The sequence below is a fragment of the Anomalospiza imberbis genome, chromosome 2 (assembly GCF_031753505.1).
Source record: "Anomalospiza imberbis isolate Cuckoo-Finch-1a 21T00152 chromosome 2, ASM3175350v1, whole genome shotgun sequence".
Lineage (NCBI taxonomy): Eukaryota > Metazoa > Chordata > Aves > Passeriformes > Viduidae > Anomalospiza > Anomalospiza imberbis.
The window spans coordinates 41,052,375-41,067,117 of NC_089682.1; the positions used below are offsets into that span (position 1 = coordinate 41,052,375).

A 14,743-nucleotide genomic window follows, 5' to 3' on the forward strand; every position below is an offset into this window, starting at 1 on the left:
TCTGGATGTTGAGAAAGATGGAAACTCTTTTCTCAGTATCACACTTGTTTATAGGTAGATCCATAGAGGGTTTACAGATCTGCTGCAGCCAACCCAGAAAGTTCCAGAGGAATTACATCCACTTAACATTTCTATATTTTACACTAAGATGCAACTTCCAAATCTCTTAAGAGCAGGAATGAATTTTAAAAAAAATATCAGTGTATGGCTCCTTAGAGTTTTGGTAATCCTTTGATATTCCTGAGGGTTTTTGTACTATCACTGCTGATAGGGGTGCCAAATGGTCAGGCTGGACTTCTACCTGTAATTGTGTATGCATGAAGCAGCAGTGGAGGAGGGTTGTGTGCAACAGGGCCTGGTATGACAAATCAAATCAAATCAAAAGATAAGTAAAATTGGTTGGGTTGGAAGTCATCAGGTCCAACCCCCTGCAGCGAGCAGGGACATCTTCAACTAGACCAGGTTGCTCAGAGCTCCATCCAGGCTGACCTTGATCAGCTTCCAGGGATGGGGCATCTACCACCTCTCTGGGCAATCTGTAACAGTGTTTCACCACCCTCATCATACAGAATTTCTTATCTCTAGTTTCAATCTACCCTCTTTCAGTTTAAAACCATTACATCTTGTCCTATCACAACAAGTCCTGCTAAAAAGTCTGTCCCCATCTTCCTTATAAGTCACCTTTTAGTGCTAAAAGGCCACTAAAAGGTCTACCCAGACTCCTCTCTTCTCTAGAGATTCTCTTAGCCAATCTTCATCTACCTTGCTTAGGTATGTAAGGATATCTTAGGCACATTAAGAATTTAAATATGCAGCTATTGTGCAGTGGGTCAGAGCACCCACATATTTCTTAGAAAAAAATCATGTTGAGGATTTTGCTATGACCTCACCCTATTTTTCTATGAGAAAGAAAAATATTGTCTGACTTCCCTCATAGCATATTCTACATCTTATTGACAAATCACTTATGACACTAATTTATTAGCATAGAAATATTACTACACTCAAGACAGCCTGCTTTGATTTACTGTATCAGGGTTTTTCATATGCCAAGGCCCTATCATCTCTGCTGGATCATTAAAAGTCCCTTGGCTTTTTTTTTTTTTTTCTTTTTTTTTTTTTTTTTGTGCAATGTAAGAGTTTTGCCCTGTGGCCCTGGCTAAAATCCTGAGTATAGGAATGGATTTGCTGCTCAAATGAAGATTCACTGTTCTGCTGCTCAGGATATACAGGATGTGTTCATCAAAACGAACAACTTTACATTAGCTACTTGCCATAGAAGTCAATGGCAAAGAAGGGATAAAAAGGGGGGCACAAATGCAGAAAAGTAAAATCCAACCATTAGAGACAAGCTGCTTAAACTGCAACACTGTTTTATCCTCCTTGTGTGAAATCTACATTTATGACATTCTAAGGGAAGGAATGCAACTAAGTCCATCTATCCCTTTCCATACAGTTAGCATTCCAGGGATTGATATCTGCTTAGTTTTGTGAAAACATCAACACCACTTTAAAGAAGCTGGCTCTAATGACTGTATCCAGAGGCACCTGCTGAATACCACAGGGATGTGAAACACTGTAAGAGTCAGGAGTATTTTGCCATCACCATTATATTACAAGGAAGCTGGGTGGCCAATTTCATAGGCTGTTGTTCCAATATTTTTTCCCTCTCTTCCATGGCTTCATTTCACTTTTTGCACAAGCAGTGACTGACTACTGGTCCTAGTCAAAGTAAGCAAGCCCTGCATCACCAATATTCCAGACTACAGGAGTCCATTCAGAAAACAGGTTAAAAACAGAAAACTTGAGACTGAAATAAAAACTTACACTCTGTCCCTCACATAAATTGATTTGGCATTTTGAAAAATAAATCAAAGTCTCAATGACCTAAAGCTCGTGGCTCAGATGAAATCCACAGAAAATCAACTGGCTTATTTTTAATTTAAGGATCTTTCCTGGAAAAAGAAAAAAGTACATCTTAACACCTAACTGAAGATAACCAATTATTTTATCTTGTCTTCACTTCTTCTGAAACCAAATAAGCCCAAACAATTTCACTGTTACTTAAAAATGAGCCATCGAAATGGGATGTGAATAAAAAAAGTGGAGACATTTCCAAGTCCTTCTTGCATTCTCTGAGTTTTTAATATATATTTCAGCAAATGCTATTTTAGCTGTAGCAATAAATTTGAGCACCTGTTGTTTGTGTATCTAACAGTCTCTCAAAAAGACCAGTTCATGCTAAAATATCATTCCAAAGAGTATGTTCATATTTTGTCTGAAAAGTAAACAACTCATCTCCTGACAAGGAAACAAGTCTGCTTGTCAGCACAGAAAATAATTGCACGGTGATGCTATATATCCAGCATAAAAAATAGCACAGAGTTTTGAAATAAAAATAAATATATCAAAACAGCCTATGTGTATAAGTTCAATTAATGTAAACAAGGAAAAGGTAATTAGTGAACAGTTCAGCTGCATTATGGAAAATAGGCTACACACACCTTGAAGTCTGTGAGGAGCACACTTTGGAGGAGCACACCACCCACCAGCACAGCTGATAAGGCACTGAAATGCCCTGATGTTTTGCCCTCCCTCTCCCTCTCCAGCAGATATGGCAGCATGGTGGAGATACCCAGCTGCGTCAAACGGCCGCTTGGGAAGCAGAATCTTCAGCAGGAACTTTGTACCGTACAGATCTAAAAGTCAACACGGCTCATTGTCACATTAGGGAGCTGCTGCTGTCCCAGGATTGCTGAGATACTTGGCAAGACAGACGGGCAGCCTCTCTGTCTCCCCGATGGCGTCTGCCTTGCTGCAGATTTGTCATGCAATTCATTGAGTTGAACTGAGCACATAAATTTTCAGTTATGACTAAAAAGTTAGAAAATTCTCCACAGATGAAAACGCCATGTCTGTGCTGATAGGCAGGGAGCACTTTGGGGAGCAAGAGCAGGAACAAAAGATCACTCCCAGAGTGTGAGAGTGACTTAGAGAAAGGAAGAACAAGCAAAAAGCAACACTGGCGAGAAATTAATTCAATGTTAACTCTAGAAGATCCTTCTACATTCATTCATTTTCCAGTCAAAACATCATTAAATATTTAAATCCCTCCCACCATAGGTGGCAGTTTATTGAGATTGGATTTTGAGAACTGAGAGTTCAGCAAACCAAAAGCTTCTACCACAATCTCAAATCTGAATTTAAAACCAGCATCTTCACAATAAACCACTGATCTCCACCCATAACTGTGGCAAACCAGCAGCCAGACACACAACAGGGAAATCATGCAGAACCCTCCACTTAACACAGAAGCAATATTAATCTGGATTTTCATATAAAATCTCATGTCAGAAAGAAAGACCAAGAACAACAAGTTTTTTTCATAATAAAGACTCAAACCTTTCTTATATATTTTATATGATGTCTATCATAATTCACATGTTGTGAGCAAATTTGAGTATTTTAGTCTTTTTTCTTTTCTTAGTAAAGCTTATTTTCAATCAATATTTTACACAGCACAGGCCATGCTCTACAACTGAAGTGCAAAAACCTGAGCTTCTTGCCAGGGAAAGACTTAAACCTGAATATGAGGAAAGAAACATTACTTTTTTGAACAACTCATTTGAAGAAGTTTGTCGAAGTCCTTATATAGTAAATGTATAAATATATATATATATATATACTTAATTTTAGTTCACTCTTTTTGTAACAATGTGTATAACTCATCTAATCTGTACTTGTTTCATTATTAACAACATATAAAATAATGAGCTACTCAGAATCCTCTTCTAATTTTAACTTTTACCCGGGGTACTTTGCATTTTATTTGAAATATGATTTTTTTTTTTAAATTGGCAAAGTCCTAGTGTGCAAACAGTTTTACTGAATATGACGCCATATGATCAATGTCAATTTGCTTTAGAGCGCACTCTAAGTATCTCTTCAAGCACCTTCTTGCTGATATAACACAACCTACATTAGGAAGAAGCAATGGGCGGCGAAAAGTTTGCCTTAACTACCTGAGGAGAATAAAGCAGTAAAATTGTAGCTGCAGACAAGCCTCTTACTCTATCCAGCCAGTGTGGTCAAGACTGAATGAAGAATATGCTCAGAAAAGAAAGTTCTTAAGAGGAGAGCAAAACCAAAACAATAATGAGAAACAAATAAAAATGCCTTTTGGAATCTTGTGGATTTTTTCAGTACTCCTGCCAGAGGAAATCCCCCAGCATTTTCTTAGGACACCTGTAGTTGCATGAGAAGGAGGAAGCTAGATGGGAGGGCTTTTCTGATAGCCTTACCTGGAGGGGTTTGAAACAGGGACTGGGGAGTGTATAAACTGAGAAGAAAACATTTCACAGGCACAGATTCTTAGTGGAAAGATACTAGTTCCCAGATTTAAAATATCCTGCAAATCATATTTGCATGCATACACCTTTTTCTGGCCACTTTTGTTTTCAGAAGGGGCAATAACACTCTTCTCTTTTACGAGTCTCAGCACCTTGAATAAATTCCCACTTTTACTTACCTGTTAGATCTCTCTCAATGTTAGGATTCTAGCAGATCTGCAACCAACTAGTATGGCACAGTCCTTCTCTGGGATCTGGTTCTTGGTTCAGGCAGGCAACAGGTGGGATGATTCTCAAACTATCTGCTGAGAAAGAAAATAGGCAGCTTCAAACAAAAGCAGGTACACCCAGGCAAAAATTTAAAATATAACAAAAAAAAGGGGGGGGGAGGGAAGAGAAAAAAAATAAAGAAGCAGAAAACTGAAAACAAGAATTGACCTGCAAGTAATTTTCCTGTTTATTCTTGTATTTCTAACTGAAGCCAGGTGACACAGGCACACGAGTCTGTGATGAGAATGGGGCGAGGGGAAGGCAAGAGGGAGATGCAAACATTCACCTATCTACTTCAGTGGAGCCAACAACCAGCATAGCTGCTACCTTGCAAACCCAGTCCCAGTTCCTGTTTTGCTTGATTTGGACTATGTACCTGAACTTCAGCCTACTGCCCTGGCCCATGAAACCTCACTAACCACGGGGCTATAGGCACTCTCCTCCTTCCTTCCATTATACCTTACCCTGCAAGTATATTATTATTAATATGTGGTCAATGCCAACAGAAAAGAATGAAGGAATCCCACTCCACACGGTAGTATTGGCCTGACAGAGTTCATCTTTTCAGATGAGGCAAGCCAAGGTTCAAATCTATAGTCACCACCTAGAAGAGCTCTATCACCTGAAGAACTTTTATCAATGCAGCAAGCAATGGACACATTTTATAGCTGGTAATTTTATCATCTTCTCCCCACCTTTTGTGTATTTTCAGTTGCCAGAAGTGCTGGGGAGGGTAGTGACAGTCAGAGTTTCATAGGAAACAAAGATTCCAAGGCCAGGTATAACCAGCCTAACAAAGAGAGGCCAGAGACTCGGGTGGAACTTCAGCAGTGGGAGCAACGTAAATTGTTACTCACCATTGCTGCTATGTCAGGGATTTGCATCAGTGCAGACCAAATGAACTGATTATGGATGTCCTCTGCCACAGTAACTACTTCCAACAATGTCTCAATGACTTGGTCTGCTCACTGCAGAGCTTGCATGCAGACAACAAAGAGTACCAGAAAAAATATTCTCTAATATTCCTGAGTTTCCACAGGTGCAGTTCCTGTTATTTCTATTTCTCAGCATTCTCCCAGGAAGGGCTCAGCCATTATAACACATTATTTTGGATCTGTGGGCCTTGGCTGACCTCTTTTTTTCCCCCACTTCTTTTTAAGCATTGAGTACCTCATGCTCTTTTCCAAGTCCTCACAAGCCATGGTCTGGAGTGTTCACTGTAGGGTCCTTGTTAGTTTCTTAAATATATTGCTTAGAAGAGGAAGGTCAGACTTGAAGTTATAACAAAAGCACAGAACTAACCCACCAGAGGAAGGCTCCTCTGGTGTTTGGTGGACTCATGAATGTTTGCAGGAAAGAAAAAATCATCCTTTCTAAACACAAATCTTTTGGTCCAGAACTCACGTTTTTGGCTACAGCAGTCCTTCCATGAATCCTGGTTTTAATCATGGCTCTCTATAATTAAATTTTTTGAACCCAGACATTTAGCAGCCGTGATACAACAGGGGCAGACTTCTGATGTCTAAGAAAGTTTTCTGAACATGCATGTTCCTTTCAGCGAGGTGAAATGACAGCAGTCTGCTGAGACCTGCGGCATACTGTGGGCACTGAGCGCTGATGACTTGGTTTACCACCCATGGTTTATCATCCTTTCCATGATAAAGGATGTGGCAACAGATAGGAAACTTTCCTCTATCTGTAATACAGCTACAGCATTACCTGAAACATAAATTCCTCCAAGGGTGTTTGTACCAGCCTTTGCTCTCAGCTGTCAGTCTCCATTCTCACTCAGGGTCTGTGCTTGGGTACAGCAGCCTTTGATACGACCACAGCTAATCAAAAAGCTGCACAGGTGGGTTTTCATCCCTCATGAATAAGAAAGTTGGGGTTAGCTTCGAAAAAGCCTCTGAAGGAGGTGAAAAAGGAGGATTTGAAAGCAGGATATCGAGACGTATTAAGTTCTCTTCACCCCCATGGTGTGGAACACCGTTACCATGACACAAAGGGAACACAGGGACTCGCTTTTTTTTTTTCTTGTTTCTTTTTTTAAAAGAGTTGTTTCATCTCTTTGGATATATAGAATTAGCTGTTCATTTTTCCTCATTTAAATACATCTCAGAAGGAAGGACAATGCACACAGGCACTACTTCCCACATGCATCATTTTCCTGCTCTGCTCCTTCAGTGGGGTTTGGTGAGGTCACTCCATTATGCAGCACATTATTTTTAAACACTTCAGTGACTCCTTCCAAAACGATCCCTCTTTAATGAAATCTGACACAACAGAAAGGGAAGGGGAAGTTTTTGTTTGTTGTACTTATAATCTTAAGTTGCTCATCCCGAATGTGTCAGACAGCAGGGCCACGGGGCCAGCAAGGCTTCAGCCACTGACCTCTGAGCCTTGGCTGGACCTTGCCCCGGTCAGCTCCATGACAGGAAAGCTGGCAGACTTTGAACCCAGGCTTTGGGGCTGTGAGCAGGGGAACAGCTGCACTTCGCAACACGAACTTTGTCCTTCGACACATGGACATTGCATCTCCATAAAAGAGCCTTTGTTTCATTACTTATTAACATCTCCTCCTTGAGTAAAGTTCTTTGTTAATGAGGCTTTAGAGCATGGTGTGAGGGTTTTTTCCCCACCTTTCTATGCCCAGAAAATAAAACCCACCGCCCACCTTAATAGGATTACATTAAATGTTAAAGACTACAAAAAAAAAAATCAATTTAAGATTTTATGCTCCTTCTGAATACTGTAGATATTTGCTGTGTGCTCTGTTCTGAGTGATTAGTTCTAATAACCAGAGCTAAATACAGAAATCAGGCAATGTTCTAAGACCTGTCTTTGCAGAGATCACTTTTTGAGATGATACCTACAGTAATTCAGCCCACAGCGACATTCAACCTTACTTAATAAATCAGCTAAAAAGATGAAATAGTAGAAAAGTGTCAGCCCATCCACACTAAAAAGCCATACTTTATGCCAGTGTCATGAGTTTTATAGTAGCACAGCTTTTTGCTACCAGTTTTACTTTGGAGCAGTGTCAGTGCTTGGCTTCTGCGTATTTCATCATAAAATATGCTAACACACACAGCCCAGCAAATTTGAAGAGAAGACATTTGTGCCCTGTCCTTCACTAAAATAAATCTTTGATCAGGAACAGAAACCTACCTAAACATCAAATGAAAACCTCAAGAAAGATTCCACCTAAGATGCTTTAATCATTTCTGTACCAACAGTAAAAGCTCAAGATGCCTGTATGCATTTACTGTAATAAAACCAAGGGACAGAAAGGTACTGGAAGATTCTGGTAATGCTCCTTTATATTTGTGTTGTCATAAAAATATGGAGCAGCAAAAGAAGATTAAGAAAGCAAAGGTGTACTGAACAATTCTTCATCTGCAACTACAATAAAACAAATACTTGGAAGTATAATATTTGTTACAGCCTATTAGAAATAAATTATCCACAGACAGAGGGATCACAGTCACACTCTTCTTATTTTTCATCACTACCGTCTTTTCAACATGAATTTCCTTCCATGCCTCTCTGATGAGCTTGTTTCTCTTCCTTGTGATGAAGGAAGACACTCTCACATAACCTGACCTAGTTTTCCTTCATTTTCATTTAACAGTATGATACAAAAAAGGAATTTTCCAACTAATCTAGCAAGTCAGGTGGGTAAAGAATAAACGATGTGAAGTGATATCAAAGCACTCCCTTGCACGAGCTGGGCTAGCTGGACTCAGAAGTGATCAGCTCAGGATGGTCAGCTCCCACTGTTCCCTAAGAGAAGCCCATGACTTTTCTCACTTGGATCTATTTGTTTACCCCCCCACACACCTTCAGGGCACTGCTTTGTCAGCATCATCATTCATCGAATCCCAGAGTTTGACTTGCATACTTTGCAGAGAGCGTACTGCCATAAAATGACACAATTACTTTCCTTCTGTTACTACATTTTGGGTAAGACTACTTTTGCCCTGCTATGACCTGCAGAGCAGCTGGCACAGCTACAGCTGTGTTACACCTTATTATTTCCCTCTGTATATCCAGCAAGCTGTGACTTTCTCCTCCTTGAGGAGCCCCCCCAAGATAAGGCAGGCATGATGAATTCCTCATCACCTCCGCCCTGGAACACTGCCCTCCAGTCACACGGGCCTACCCTCATGACCATAAGATTTAGCTGCTGCTAAGAGATCCTTGGAAGAGATCCTGCTTTATTCCTGGGTGCAGCTTCTGAATGGTGCTAGACAATAAACCCCTTTAGGCTGGATTCTGGATGGCACCTGCCTGCTCTTTCCATCAGCTCAGGGGTGTCAGACCTCACTCCATGAGGGCAGGCAGGAAGGTCTGTGCCATTTGCTTAGTTAGGGACAGCTGCAGACGTGCACAGGAAACCATGTCTCTGGGAACAAAGCAGGAAATCCTCTGGGAAACTACAATACCTTTAATTTAAATAAATAAATAAAAATAAATAGGCTTGGAAAGAGAGCTGAGAAGAGCAACAAGAATGACTTTGCGCTGGAAAAGAAAAAAGATTCCTTCCAGTGAGACACTGAACTAAATGTATTTTGCTTCAAAGACAAGATTATAATCTTTAAGGGACTAGACAAGAAGAAGATATTTCATAAGACTCTAAATTAGTGGGCAGACACACAACAGAATCCAATATTTGCAAGTTCAATCTGAAGATAAAAAGCACGTTTTAAGTATAATTAGCTACTGAGATTAATTGTCAAAAGATGCAGTAAATTCCCCATCACTAAGAAGTTATTTTAATTATTATATGCTTAGCTTCCACTACAGCCCAGAAGTCTCAGACAACACAGACCCAATAATCTCTAAGTTTTTCTAGCACAAGCCACTCCCTCTGTCTAAAAATGAGATTATTTTTTCCCCAAGAAATTCAAGGTGGGAGAGTTATGACAAGTGGATAATTAGGGCATACAACATCAGGTCACGCAGACATTATTTATATAATAGTAGCATTCCTCAGTTCAGTGCTTCCAGGGAAAAAAAATAAAAGAAAAGGTATTCCCTAATGTCTAATTCAGGTTAGAAAACCAAAACAACAATAAAACCCCAACCAAACAGAAAAAGACTATCATGTTATATACAAACTTTAAACTATACAATATCATGTATAGTACTGTCATGTGCTTTTATCAGTTCCAGAATTCACCAGAGAGAATCACAGAATGACCTAAGTTGGAAGGGACCTTAAAGATCCTCTCATTTCAGCCCCTATGCCATGGGCAGGGACACCTTCCACTAGACCAGGTTGCTCAGAGCCCCATCCAACCTGGCCTTGAACACTGCCAGGGATGAGGAATCCTGAACTTCTCTGGGAAATCTGTTCCAGTGCCTCAGGACCTTCACAGTAAAGATTTTTTCCATAATATTTAATCTATTCTAAACCTGCTCTCTTTCAATTTGAACCCATTCCCCCTTGTTCTGTCCCCACACGCTCCTGTATATAGGAATATTGACAGTATTTATGTAAAGAGAGAAAAGGTTTCGGACTGGCACTATCAGGCACTCTACCAATTCCCTCCTGGAACATTTTAGCATTGTTCTATACCCTAAACAAAAACCCACAGCTAGCAGAACATTATTTCTCTTTTGGTCCTCTAGGAGTTTACATGGGTAGCTCCTACTAACACTAATCAGAGTTAAGGGCAGAAATCCCCCATGACCAGCCATGTTGTCTGGGGATATGTCCATAATTAATATGTTCTGAGAGTCTAATTTTGAAACAAAAGTAATCAGGCTTAAGATGAGGTATATTAAGAACAATAAACCAGTGACTGCATATTTGCCTATATATATATGTATATACTGTATCCAATGTCAGACCAGTGTAGTCTGACAAATAGCTCACAAGATGACTATAAAACAAGTTCTATCTTAGCTCAGTTTGAGAGCACGATATGTGAATATGCAAGAAGAGAAAAACAGAGTGGGGTTTGTCTTCTTTCTGTGTCTTGTTCTTCTTTGTAGCACATCGTTATTATAAATGTTAATGCCCCTCATTGTTCCTCTTCACATCGTAGTGCTCAGGCTCAGCAAAGCTAACATAATCCTAGCACTTCTGATATTACAAATTAAAATTAACCGTGCAACACCATGGGAATATTTGTAATATGAAAGATGTGGAACGGGGACTTTGTGACAAGTACATGGAGGAGAGAAGAGGAATCTGGATGGCTTGAATGTGAGTGGTTTTGCAAGTAAGAGATGCTGTGATGGGACAAAGAATACAAAATAGAGTAATGCCAACAGAACTAGGTTTCAGTATTATTTAGGATTTCTGTCACAGAAAGAGACATTTTCAAGTCTGTGGCTGCTGATGCTCCAGCACAATTGATGCCCAAGTCATACATAATGTATTATACAAAAACAGTATATTAACTCAACTTCAAAGTGTTAATATGTCATGAAACTTAATTCAGATATCACAGATTATGCAAAGGAGGTAGAGATGTGGAGACATACTCTCATTTCTCAAAGGTGTCAGCCAGAAAGCTTTGTGTCTCCCAGTCCAGGAGAACATGGCAGCAGTTTGCTCTAAAGCTCTTTCACAGGGTGAGGGCTGCGTGGCTCTTCACCCCAACGTTTTTGACAAAGAAATCCCATACTGAGGGCAAACCTATGCATTAAAAAGAAAAAAGGCAGAAGAAGAGAACACCCCAGGTTTTGCCGTTTCACAGCTGCCGATGTATTTTACACTACAGATGTGAAATTGTATAATATAAGCATAGAAGAATTTATCATTTTCTTTATCTACAATAAGCCCAAGTCCTAACTAGTTCTGTATGGGGAAAAAAAAAAAAAATCCAACTGTACCCTCTGAATGTCCATGAATAGATAGCAGCAATGGAGACCTGTTTTCCTGGTCAGATGCTGGGAAGAAAGACTGGAAACTGAGTTGGGAATGGAGTAGCATGGAGACTTATCCAATGCCTCTGTCAGCTGGGAATGGAGCCCACGACAACCCACGGAACTTAAAATGGAGGTAGAGACCTTCTTCCATTTCCACACACACTGTTTTTGTGTTTCTCACTAACTGCTCTCTCCCTGAGGAATTCCATGCTTCACATAAGCTGCTACTAAAGGGGACCATAAAGAACACCTACCAAAATTAAACTGGAAGCAAGGGAGGGAAAGCATCCACAGGAAGCTTTTGCTCATGATATGAAGCTTTCAAAATCCCCTTTGGAGTCACTTCAGCTGAGGGAACAGGAATGTGATCTAAGAATAAAAGTGAAGTTTAGCTCCTGACACTGCCATATTATTTTTGCATGAACTTGGGTCCTGATGCTTTTAAAAACAAGTGGGAAGAGACATATCTAATTGTCTCTGTGTGTCACTTCATCTTTGGAAAAGGGAAAACAGATGACAATTTTCTGACTACAGAGATAATATAGGTTGATAACATTAAGCACTGAAATATTAAGATACTCTGGACACATATTAAGTCTTTAATATAGACTGTCCACTAATAGCTATCATCTTTCTGGGTGTTTAACTTCAGGTTACAGAATGCAATTAGAAAATATTCTTATGCAAAATACTTAATGATTTTATTCAGAAATTCTATGGGACTCTATTCTATGGATAAATAAGTGCATTTTTCTTTGTTAGGAAAAAAATTCCACCTATTTTCAATAGGTGACTCTGTCTCAGAAGCCACACACGCACACAAGAACCCAAACCAAAAATCCCCTTTCTAACTCTTGAAACTTTGAGAAATCTACTTTTAGTAAATGAATTGGGGGAGGGGGAGTTTAAGCCTCCATGATTATCTAGGTTATGGCTTTTTTGTATTGTCTGTACTAAGCCAAGAGGAAAAAGGGATGCTTTCATTATTCAGACTTAATGAACACACTCAATTTAGACTAGCTAGACAACCCAGTATATTTGGAAACAAAGAAAACTAAACTAGGAAAACATATGAAGTCCAGGATTCCCTGTAAGAAAAGACCAGCTTTGCAGGGATGCTCATAGCCCTGTACACCACCTGAAGCAGGGCATGTCCCTCCTCAGTGAGCACTTTGGAGAGGATGGGAAGAAATGAAACAAAGCAAGTCTGCAGGAGAGGGTCCACACACATAGTAGAGAAACCTTGCTGTCATTAAATACTGAGATGTCAAGGAGCTGCATTCTGCAAACTTCCACGATTTACTAAATATGTTCTTTCTGCAAGATGAACAACTGATGCTACCAATCCCCCAAAATTACAATTCCTTGAACATTTGCTCAAGAAAATGCCATCATGGTGGCTGATAAGCAATTTGGGAGCCTGTTAAGACATCCTCTGACAAATTCACACCAGCAATGTACAGTTAAACGGTTTTCTTTTAAATAACAAAACAGTAAAGTACATGACCAGGTCATATTTGACCATCACCTTCTTCCTTAACTACTTCAGGGGGCATTCAGCCTGCACTCACCAACTTAATTCTGTCCCATTCCGCGGTGGCAGAAGCTCCAGGTTCTTCTCATCTCTTGGCCAAATTAGAGCATCCTGATGTCTCTCAGGTTCTCCTCATGAGGGCTCACTTCCTACTTTCTCCTCTAATGGCAAATCTTATTCCAGAGCTCCTGCCAAATATGGCTGTGAAGGCTTAGTTTTCCCATCCCCTGTTTTCTGCAATTAAACTTAGGATATAATAGAGGACTTAGGATATGTAATTAAGGCTTAGGTTGTAATAAAAGGGACGCTCTTTTGTTTAAATTCTCTGCTTTACTGTGGCTGCTTTAAATTTGTATTTCTATCATTCTCTAATTAGTATCTCTCTTCAGTCTTTAGGCTGGCTTTTCCTGTTTATAAGACTGTGGTAAAACATCATAAATCATTTAACCTAGAAAAAAAGTGATTGTACCAACAGCTTACCAATGCTACAATTATCAGTTTGCTCTCAATACTACCTGGAAAATACAGACAGCAACAACTCCAACAGAAAACGAGTGTGAGAAAACGAGTGTGTTACAAGAATGATTTAAACTCTTCTTCCTACACAGACAGCACAACTTCTGGGGACTTCCTCACGGTAAATAAAAATATCTCTGTGAAGATAATTAGTTCAGGTGTGGCCGCAGTCTAGAAGATGGTTCACCTGGAATCACTTCAGGTATTCACCCACTACCAAACAACATGAACATATTTTTCCCATCTCTCATCCTTGTTTCAGCAAGCATCCTGCCATGCAGGGAAAGGCAAAAGTGCCAATACAGCAGGCTCACCAGGACTAAGAGCAACCCATTAAAATATATATAAAAGGCAGAAGAGCGGTAATGAGGAACTCACAGGAGTCGTTTCCCTCCAGTTCCTCTGCCCATCCATTTTCACACATCCCTCCCCCCATTCCTCTGGGACAGCTCTTCAAGTTCTGTTCCAGTTTACCCTATGGAGAGCCCAGGTTGGTTCCCCCAGGATCAGAAACTGTGAAAAGAAAAAAAGCTGCAAAGCAAGTCAGTCATCAGCTTTACAACAGCACCCTGCAAAACACTAATTCCTTCTCCACCCTTTGTTTCAGTCCCACAACACTCATATTCTGCGCTTGCATGCACTCCTCTATGTGAAAACAATTACTGTCCAACACATAAAAACTCTCTTTTTCCATTCAAAATGCACACATTTTCAAATTCTGTCCTCCTCTGCAACAAGGAAAGCATGTGAAGCTAACTACACCCTAAAATGGGCTTTTCGTTCAAAAAAACCAAAACATAGCATGCATACTTTCAATCTTAGGATAAGTCAGTCACCAAGGCATTAAGCACTGCTCAATGAAACCAGTACAACAGAGCTCTGACAGGTGTTCACAATAGATTACACAAAAAAATCAAAAAATCACCATCGACTTCCGCACTGTGAGATGAGACCCCGTTCTTTGAGGCTGGGCCATGCAGTAAAGAATCTATTATGCATCTTTGATCCTGCATTCCAGCCTCTGCCAACAAATCCACTTCGAAGATACTCCTAATGTTCCAAGTCCTGAGAAGCTTTAATATGTATTAATTAACTAAAAAAGGAAAAAAATTAAACAGATATCTATGTGCCTTAGGGCGATATTCAGCCTGATTCCTCTGACAGCTTTCTGGATGTCTTTGAAATTTATTAT

The 14,743-nt window shown here is 39.9% G+C and overlaps 1 long non-coding RNA gene across 1 annotated transcript; it reads right to left on the minus strand.

The window, feature by feature from the left end:
- Positions 1-4,455: 4,455 nt before the first annotated feature.
- LOC137466268 (uncharacterized) lies at positions 4,456-14,473 on the minus strand. Its single transcript, XR_010995088.1, has 3 exons — positions 13,551-14,473; positions 13,073-13,223; positions 4,456-4,654 (listed from the first exon to the last, which is right to left on the minus strand). It is a non-coding gene; the product is annotated as an uncharacterized lncRNA (long non-coding RNA).
- Positions 14,474-14,743: the final 270 nt, after the last annotated feature.